The 11,004-nt window shown below is 33.9% G+C and overlaps 1 long non-coding RNA gene across 1 annotated transcript; it reads left to right on the top strand.

Annotated features, from left to right (window-relative positions):
• LOC143572397 (uncharacterized) lies at positions 1–435 on the top strand. The gene is made up of 3 exons (XR_013142253.1): positions 1–54; positions 207–259; positions 339–435. It is a non-coding gene; the product is annotated as an uncharacterized LOC143572397 (long non-coding RNA).
• Positions 436–11,004: the final 10,569 nt, after the last annotated feature.

The raw sequence follows: 11,004 nt of genomic DNA, 5'->3' as shown, positions 1-11,004 counted from the left end.
CTTATCTTCTTGACTGTGATGAACTGAACCCAATTTGTACCCTAATTTTCACGTGTAAGTTGCATTTAACTCTTTACATTTAATTTTTATGTACTAAAAAGCTTCAATGGTCATAATATAGAAACCCTAACTTCAGTTTACACATCAGTTTGTATGTTAATATTTGAAAATTGACATTTGACACTAGAAATTGTTGACTTTTGTAGGTTTGTTTAACCGAATGGCATCTTCTTCTTTGAATGAACCCCCTAATTGTCAAGTAAGTTTGTTGATTTTTCAAGTTACCTTTGTAATTTGGTATGCTTAGTATAAAGCTTAATATTTTATGTGGTTTGTAGGATGATGTTGATGATGAAACGTATGTTGAAGTTAGTGATGATTCAGAATCGAGTGATGGGGCACCAAAATCACGTGATGGGGTGAAATCAAAATCAAGTAATAGGGTAAAATGTCGTAAGAGAAATCGACCAGCAAAGAAAAACGATTCCCAAAAAAAACCTAAAACAGGAAGCGAGAGATCTAAGTATTGGAAACCTTATGATGTTGTTTATTTAAGTGAGGATGGAGTGCGTCGGAAGTACGGAAAGTGCAAGTGGTGTAAAAGGTTGATTAAAGCCGATCCAATCAAAAACGGTACGTCTGGTCTTAAAAAACACACTCCTGCTTGTGTAGAAAATCCCGAGTTAGACAAAAAGCAAACTAACTTGGTGTTTCAAAAGGATGCTAGCGGTGAAGGTAGTGTGAGCATTTGGAAACATGATGATTCTAGAATCATGAAAGCTTTACTAGATTTGTTTATTATTGCCGAATTACCGTTTAAGCTTGTGGAACATCCGGCTTTTATTGAATACACCAATGCTTTGAATGGAAAGTTCATTTTGCCATCAAGACATAAACTGTCTAAAGATATCGCAAAGTATTATATCCAAGAAAGGAACAAATTGTTAGCATATGTAAGTAAACCTACCAACACCGTACACTTGACCACCGACACTTGGACATCCTCATGTCAACGGGTTAACTATATGGTTTTGACGGCACATTTCATTGATGATGATTGGGTAATGCATAAATGAATTATTAATTTTAGACCCATTGATAGTCATAAAGGGGAGGATATTGGTCAAGAAGTATTGCATTGTATTCATGGTTGGGGTACTAAAAATGTTATGACTATGACGGTTGACAACGCGTCTAGTAATGATAAGGCGATTGCTTATCTGTTGAGAAAACTGCCTAATTTGTATGATGAGGGGAGGCATTTTCATATTAGGTGTATGGCACACATACTAAACCTAATTGTCAAAGATGGTTTATCAGAGAACACTTATCATGTTGATTGTATACGAAAGGCAGTTAGGTATATTCGAAACTCAACACAAAGAATAACCAAGTTTAAAAAGTGCATAGAAGAGTCGAATCTTCAATCAAGTAAGTTTTTGTGTGGAGATATGCCTACTAGGTGGAATTCCACCTATGAGATGTTGAAAACGGCGGTGGATTTAAGGGAGGTATTTTTCTCTTATGAAGTTCAAGATAATAGTTATATTCATGATTTAGAAAGACTACCTGAACATTCAGATTTTGGTGCTTGCAAAAAGCTGGTTGACTTTCTAAAAAAGTTCAAGATTAAAACAGAAATTGCATCGGCCACATCAAAGCCCTTAGCCCACATATTTTTACGAGAAATCATAAATGTAGACAAACATCTACGGGTGTGGGATTGTGATCCAGTTTTTTCTATAATGGTTAGTTCAATGCGTGAGAAATATAACAAGTATTGGGGGAAGCTTGACCAACTTAATGACTACATGTATTTTGCTATCATCTTGGATCCCACCATGAAATTATCTTTTGTTGAACATTGTTATAAAGAAATGATTATCTCTAACAAATCCGAGGATGATAATTGGACCGCGGACGACATTAAAAAGATGGTAGCGGAAAAGACGATTGAGCTTGAAAGTAAGTTGCATGGGCTATTTCAAACATACAAATAAATACTTGACAAGGTTGATCACAATTCGGCATCCCAAGAAGCATGTAATGACGATGTCGTTGTATGTGATGATGGCAATGAATTCTTTATGGAGTTTCTAAATAAGGGTGGAAGTCAATCGGCTTGTAAGGAAACTGAGTTACAAAGGTACGTGAAGGAGCCAAAAGCGAATTTTAGTATGGGATTTGACATACTTAAGTGGTAGAAACAAAATGCAATTAGATTCCCAATTGTATCTCGGATGGCTCGCGGTAAATTGATTTACCTTTGATCATCTATTTATCATTACTTGTTATATTATAATTGCTTTTTAACTAAGTATAATTTTTAGATATTTTGGCAATTCAACTTTCCACGGTCGCATCTGAATCGGCATTTAGCACCAGCGGTCGTGTACTAGACGCTTACAGAACAAGGTTGTCAACCGAGATTGTTGAAGCTTTGATTTGCACACAAGATTGGGTGAGAAAAGCAAAATGAAAAGGGGAAAGGGATAGCGTAAGAAAAGGCTTAAGCAAGCTCAAGGAAATGGACCTTAGTGATCATATTTGTTTTTTTGATCATATTTGACTTTTGATCACGTGAAGTTAGACTTGTTTTTTTATCATATTTGACCTTAGTGTCTTTCGTATGAGCCATTTCCCGGTTTGGTATGGTTTGGGCTTGAAACATTTGTAACAAATTATGTGTTTTGGTATAAAAGCTATGAATTCTGCATGTGTGCTTGTATTGATTTTTATGTGTTGTGTGTTTATTCATGAGATGAATTATATTATTTGCAATGCATGTGATTCTACTTCTTAAACGAGCTGACTGAGACTGTTAATGCAGTGGCAGCAACAATCCCCCTGTTTCAGTTGATAGACCGTTACAGCTCTCGTTGCAGGGTCATGCTCTCGTTGATTGGGATCGTTGCAGGGTAATTTTAGTCAACAAGGTCATTAACGGGTCTGTTTGGTTGCAGCGAAGGGGTGCACTGGAGGTTTGGATGGAGAAGTTATTAACTGATGTTAAGGTGTCAAGAACTGCTTCCGTGGCAATCTTTTTGGAGCTAGAAGCATTCTGAATTGAAGCAGGAGCTTGACAGATGTTAGAAAGATAAAGTTGAATCAGAGGTAGGTTTTATTTGAGTCATTGAGTGTATGAATATGATTTTATAAATTTTTTCACTTTTTTTTATGTTATTGCACAACAGAACGAAAAGCAAGATCCAGAAACGCTCAAGGAAACCGTGGAAGAGTATGCTACAACAACTATCGAATCGAACTTATTACACCAAATATGAAATTTATTTCACGTTTTGTTCTTATCACTGATGTACAAACAGTTATTTTGACCATTTGATTATGATGTCGGTTGCAGCCTGAGCTTGTCCGGCGGGTAGAGAAAGATCTGCTGAATATCATGAATGGTGGAACAGCTGAAAATTTTGATATCCTTTCATGTTGGTTATTTGCTTACCTTTCCACAAGGTACATAATTTAGGGGGTGTAAACGAGACGAACTTGAGCTCGACTCGTCTGACTTATGAGAGCTCAAGTTTGGCTCGTGAGTAGTTTTTCATGTTCGAGTTGGCCTCGTGTATTATTTATTTATTAATATTAATTTATATAAATTCGTAATTATTTTTACATAACTGTTATATATAACATAAGTTACATAATGTGTATTACCTAGTTATTTTTTTATAATAATTTTATTTATTATGACTATTATTATTATTATTATATATCTAATATCTTAAATAAAACTTGTATAAATAATTGGCTTGCGAGCCGGCTCGAGCTTGATAAGTGAATCTTGCGCTCGTTTATTAAACGAGCGATTTTAAGGCTCGAGCTCGTTTAAGCTTGGCTTGATTTGAGCTTTCAATGAGCCGATCTCAAGTAGCTCATGAGCCGGATTGGCTCATTTAAACCCCTAGTTCCTATTAATAAAATGCATGATTGTTACTTGTTTACAATGATTTTGAACCTAAATGGAACTTAAGTGTTGGTTTAGGAGTACCTTTGCCATTAAACATGTTTTTCTTTATTTGGCATACATGAAACTGGATACATACATTGCGTTAGACATGATTAAAAAGTTATATGATTACACAAGACCATTATAACAAGATTTTCAAATTAAAGCATTTACTGTAGGTTTGGTGTGTTAAATACACATTTGCGATTTTCAACCCGTTTGGCTGTGACTGGTTTCTTTTTTAGTTATTATTTTTATTTTACCCGTTTGACCCTTAGAGATAACATATAACGCGACTTGACTCATTCATAAAATAATTCCATGAAATTCCCGGCTCTGTTTATTCCTTGACATGTTTTTACATACGGAAATGGGAGTTGGTGACGAGAATGCTCGTAACGCTGGGAAAAAGCCCGCACCGGCACCCGTTGCAAAACCGAGTGTTTCAGAGGCTGCACCAAATGCTGGTAAATGCACTATATTGTTACATGATATTACAGCCAGCAGTGTCTTCTGCTGCTTCATTAATGTTGCTGGTCAACGAAAAGTTTGGTGAATTGAGCCAAATTGGGACATTGTGTTTTGGAAATTCGGTACCAACCCGGTACCATACCGAAATACCGGTACCGTACCGGTACCGAACCGATATTTTCGGGACCGGGATCGGTACCAAGTATTTGTAATTTTCGGGACCGTGATTTTCGGTACCGGTATGGTACCGATCTCATCCCTACTTTCAGTGTTTTATATTGTGTGTTTTACTTGTTTATATGTATCGAACAAAAGTACTTTGATTGGTTTTATGTTTAGAGGTGATCGGAGCCTAAAAGAGCTTAAAGGAGCTAATTTAGAGCATTCGTGATGGAGTGGAAATGAAAGTAATGATATATGATATGATATATAATTGAAATACGAAGACGTGGCCGCAAACGGAGAGGAAAACGGAGTTGAAATGAAGATTTTATGAAGAAAACAGTGTTTTGGTGCTGTAGCCGCCGTAAGGCAGTGACCAGAGGCCATAAGCTACAGCCGGATCTGATGGAAAATAGATTTTTCTTGTTTTTCTTCCATATTTAAGCCCAATTAAACCCTAAATCGATTGTGCTTCATACCCTAACATACTTGGGCAATTTTAGGGTCATTCTCCACCATCATAACAACTTCCAATCACCATAATCATCCTTGCAACAATTAATGAAGCTATTCAAAGTCAAGATGCAAGGCTAAACCACTTGTGACCACTTCAGGTGTATGGTTTTGTGTAATTGACTATGATCAGATTCTTTATGCTTAATTGATTATGAACTTGATTGAGTTTTGTTATTTAATCTTGTTTACTTTGCCAATTGATTGTTTAAACAGTTTGTGTTCTTGATTATTGAATTTTGCATCACTTATCGGGTTGGGTTCATCAACAATTAGGACTAGGTTCTTGTGTCATTGAACTAATAACTGCTAGTCATTGCAACCTAATTGATTTTCATAATATAAAACTGGTAATTGGGTAGACCGGGTTCAGTTGTGTCAACAATTCGGTTAGGGTATCGTTTGTCATCACAACCCAACTATTAGGTCTAGTAATTACTGCGCATTCAATTTATCTGAATATGTGATTAGTTGGTCATCGAATTACCTGAACATGAAGTGATTCACTTTTCTCATAATCATTTGCAGTCTACTTAAAGTAATCGTGTTATATTAAATCATCTTTTATGAACCTCTTGACATCGTTTGTCCACCTTAATATAATAGTTATTAGTTATGAACTTTACTTGTACTTTCCATTGATTCCCTGTGGATTCGACACCTTACTTTTCCTAGCTTGTAAAGGTATTTTATAAATGTTTTTGATTAATCTTTCGACATCGATCAGTTTCAAAGTAAATTGCAAGTAATGTATAGTTGAAATAATGTATAGTGTTATGGTAAAGTAAACATGTTTTATAGCTCCTTGTTTTGTTTTCGGGGTTGTGTGCATACTCTATGTGATAGTTAATACACTTACCTTAAGTGGTAAGTGTATGCCTTGTATGATTTACGTATGATGATTGTTTGACGGTGCGTGACGATCTTCGGATATTGCATGTACCGTCAAGTGGTAGTTAAAGATATGTTTGATATGTATGATGTATGAATAATGTATGTATGATATGTTGATGGTACGTGAACGCTCTTCGGAGATTGCACGTATGGTCAAGGGAAGCATGTAAGGACAGGTATGGTACAGTTGCACGAAATATAGGGACCAGACCCTAATAATATCTGTGAGGATAGGGACCAGACCCTAATAATATCTGTGAGGATAGGGACCAGACCCTAATAATATCTGTGAGGATAGGGACCAGACCCTTATAATATCTGTGATGGTAGGGACCAGACTCTAATAATATCTGTGAGGTTATCGGGCAGAAGGCTCTTTAGTTAGTATGGATAGTTATGTATATAAAGTAGTGTATGAACAGTGTACGCACCTTCGGGCACGTGTACAAGTATGAGAACAGATTGTATGATGTATGATTAACTAGAACTCACTCAGCGTAGCTGACTTTTATTATGCACGCAGGTGAGTAGAATGAGGCAACTTGCATGAGGGGAAGCACATGGCATGGACTTGAAGAAGCTGGCATCTCAGGGGAATGTTATGTTATTTTAAAGACAATGTTTTATGTTAAATGATTTCGAATGATCGTTAAGACAAGAAATATGGTTATGTAATGAAATGGTTTGAATGTTTTTAATATTCCGCGAATGTTTTTATTAACTCTGATATTTAGAACTGTGTATACGAGTAAATCCAACGTTAAAGTGAGACACCAGTAACGGGGCCTTACATTTTATCGTCTTTAATATTTCGTTTCTATTATTTTCACCACAATTTCTTTTATTACTATTTTGTTTTATTTTAAGATGTTAGGCTAAACATTATAGACTGTCTAGGCTTATGATGAACATTTGTTAATGTTGGATTTAATAGGATTTGCTTTTCGTTATGGCTTCATGAATCAACAAACTGTTTGATTTTATTTGATTGATGCATATGTGTGCTTGGTTTTGATTGATGAGTTTTATTATTCTACATTATCTTTGGTGATTGTCTGTCACATAATAGGATTTTGTTATGTCCTCTACTGTGTGTTTTTGACTAGTTTGTGTTTGATTTGCAATAAAACCATATGCATATTATTATTAGTTAAACAAGTAAAAGTGTGCTGCTAACCTAAAAAGTTGTAAGGTGATAGGTTATTGTTAGATCTTTGTTAATTAAGTTTGCTAGATTTATTTCTTCGTAAGGGGTCCGTCTAGGTTTGATTAATTAACATTTTCTAGCGATTCAATTGAGTTTATTAGGCTACCTTTGATTTCCACGATGTAAGGTAGAATTTCACTATAAAGGTACTCTTTCATAATTCGTTAAATAGTCTTAATGAAGTTTAATATTTAAACTGGCGTGTCTTAAAACATATTAGAAATCCATATGTGTTTTCATGAGAAGGGTCAGGGGTCATGTTCGGGTTTTCTTTTGAGTGTCTATTTTTACGATCTCAATTCCATAACTAACATTTTCTAATTAATTGATAATTGCAACTTAAGGGATTCAAGCGTAGATGATATTTCATCATCATCTGAATCAGTCAAAGTAATTTGCCTTGTGTTTTATTACTTGTCTTTTCTTAATTATTTATTTTATTAGTTTAATACTATATAATTCAAAACCCCCTTTAAACAAATATAAATATAAATAGTCATGTCAGTTTGTCGAGTCTAATTAGTTAGTTAACGTAATTTAAAGAGTTATGTAGGTTCGATATCCAGACTTACTTAGTTGTCTTAGAGTCGATCAGTTCACTTACCGATTAGTAGTTTTAGTTAAGTTAAGAGTCTAGAATTATTACTTAGTGTCTAGATTAGCATAATTTTATTTAATAATTATTTGACTACTTTTAGCACATCAGTTACCCGACCCGTTTCTATGTTCGGGTAATTTAAACAATAAAATATCGCATTTATCGAGTATTATTGTTTTGTTTATTATATTTATTTAATTTATTAATATAACTTTGAGTTATATACAATTTTCACCTTTAAACTTAAGTTCTAACTCTTTTTGTATCCACATTAGAACTTCAGGGACTATGTTGCAAATCTAATTAAACATTATATTATATTATTAACCCAAACCCAAACCCATATCCGTAACCCGTAAACCCGTTCAACCCGTATACCCATTTGATTTCTTGAGCCATAATCTTCGTGTTATAATCAAATTTGATCTTGGAAGATCATTTGTAATACTTATTACGCCCATCACCGACGTTTAATTAAAGAAAAGGATCAAAAACGATTTGGTTTGCAATAGTAAGCAAACCGTCTTTACTATTTTGGTATTATACTATCTATGGTTAATTATAATTCAATTAAACTCGTTTATACATTCTCGTATACCTCACAAACAGAAGCCCCATAGTTAATCTTATTATACCAGTATGACATTATCGTTCTTGTTCAAGCTTTGGTCGTCTATAGTTTAATCAATTAAACCATCGATTCATCATCATTTAAGGTAATTTATATATGATTATGATTCGTCGTTAAACCATCTTCAATAAAACCCATGATCAATCGGCCAAACATCAAACATATTGGCCGATTGAATTTGCTAGGGTTCTTATATGAATTGGGATTTAGCTATTTGTGTATCTAAATTTATGTTTACATCTAACACTTGAGTTAGTCACCAGCCCAGTGGCTGGTGCATGTATGGTTAAGTAATACTGAATGATTGGGGGCGCGGGCTCGAGTCCCCAGTCCGATTTTTATGGAAATCTTTTTTATATTTATGTTTTAATCAACAAAATACATTATAATTGATATAAAAATGTTAATTAATTATATTTTAACATAACTGGCTCGTTCAAATTGTCGTTTACCGTACTTTTTATTAAAATTATACATATATATGCATGTATATATATATATATATATATATGTTAATAAATATGTTATTAATTAATAAAGGATTTAATCAAATAAAATTTTAATATGTTTTTGGATTAAAAGTAAATATGTAAAACAAATATTATTATAATCAAATTATGATTTTTGATTTTAATTATAAATATATTTTATGTAGATATTTAGATTATATTATATATTTTATATACATTTTTAAATAAAAGTAATCCTTAAAAATAATAATAAATTAAATTAATTAAATAAATTATGGTTTTACAAATACACCCGAGCATCATCAAATCCCGAATCCGTATAGGATCCATCTTTAATTCGTGTTTCCACAATCATTCTTAACTAGGGTCGTTTACTGGTAATCCACGAAAAGCGTGACATCATATCTTATTTCTTATCAAATCGTTTCTCATTTGCTTAGTTGATTAGGTGAGTAACTCATTCCCCTATTTTTTCTTATGTTTGATCATTTTGCAGACGTATGCGTATCATATAGTATTTACATATTATTTAGTATTCACATTAGCAACCTGTTTAACCTTGTGTGCCTATCAATTATATGCCTAATTTGCTAAATGTTTAATTTTTTATTTGAACGCATTAGGAGAGGTCCATCATAATCATATATTAGTATATCATATATTAGTATATGTATGACCGTCGTAGTTGTAAGGCCCCGTTACCGGTGCCTCACATTGGACGTTGGATTTACTCATAAACACAATTCTAAACATCATAGTTAAACAAAACTTTCGCGGAATATTAAACTTTCATAAAGCATTACATATTAATTCATAACTTGTCTTAAACAAACATCTTGTCTTTCAAAATCAAAAACATTAAACATAAAACATCTTGAGTCTTCATATGCCAGCCTCCTATTCTTCTGCCATGTGCCCCTCTCAAGCTAGCTGTCTCATTCTACTCACCTGCGTGCATACTAAAAGTCAGCTACGCTGAGTGAGTTCTAGTTAATCATATAACATACAACACATTCATAATTACATACTTTCGTTCATACTTTATACTTTCATACGTTCATTCATTATACACTTTCTTACCTTCATACTTTCTTCCCTTCATTTTCATACCTTACATTTTAAAGAGCATTACGCCCTACTTTCCTCGAGTATTATTAGGGTCCGGTTCCCTCTTTCCTCAAATATTATTAGGGTTCGGTTCCCTCTTGCCTCGAGTATTATTAGGGCCCGGTTTCCTCTTGCCTCGAATGTTATTAGGGTTCGGTACCCTCTTGCCTCGAGTATTATTAGGGCCCGATTCCCTTTCGATACCATACAACCATTCATTACCTTTCCTTGTCATTATCCTTATAACATTCATTCATATATACATACATATCATACATGAATTATTCATACATACTTTATCTCATATACTCATTTCATACTTACTACATAATACCTTCCTTAACAATACGTGCAATATCCGAAGATCGTTCACGTACTGTCAAGTCATTCATTCATAATGTAGACATAACTGTCAGATTCATCATTAAGAGATACACTTACCATTTAAGGTAAGCGTATTAACATTCACATTGAGTATGCACACAGCCCCGAAAACATAACAGGGAAATTGGGCTAGAAACTCACCTGGGTTCTGTTACGTTCTCCGTTAATAGTTATTCCTCTCTTTAACTGTGCTCGGTTAACTATACATTAATTACATGTATTAATACTTGTCATAATCACATTATTCAGGTTTCACCAGAAAAGGTTAAGTTTGATCTATTCTAACATCATTGTATTTGAATGCCTAGTATTCGAATGGTATTAGAATACATTTATGTTCTTATAATCACATTGTAAGCTAATGATCACATTGTAAGCTAATGACCACATTGTAAGCGAATGAACACATTGTAAGCTAATGATCACATTGTAAGCTAATGATCACATTGTAAGTGTGTTCATGTAAGCGAGTTTATAATTTGTATACGAATTTGAACAGTGTAAGCGAGTCTATCATGTAATCGAGTATGGAATGTAAGCGAGTAAGGATTGTAAGCGACTGGACATTTTAATCGATTATATTATTGTAAGCGAATTGGCTTA

The sequence above is a fragment of the Bidens hawaiensis genome, unplaced genomic scaffold (genome assembly GCF_021521415.1).
Source record: "Bidens hawaiensis isolate Kalapana, Puna unplaced genomic scaffold, B.hawaiensis_p1.1 tig00025838_1, whole genome shotgun sequence".
Classification (NCBI taxonomy): domain Eukaryota; kingdom Viridiplantae; phylum Streptophyta; class Magnoliopsida; order Asterales; family Asteraceae; genus Bidens; species Bidens hawaiensis.
This window is presented reverse-complemented; position numbering and strand designations above follow the sequence as displayed.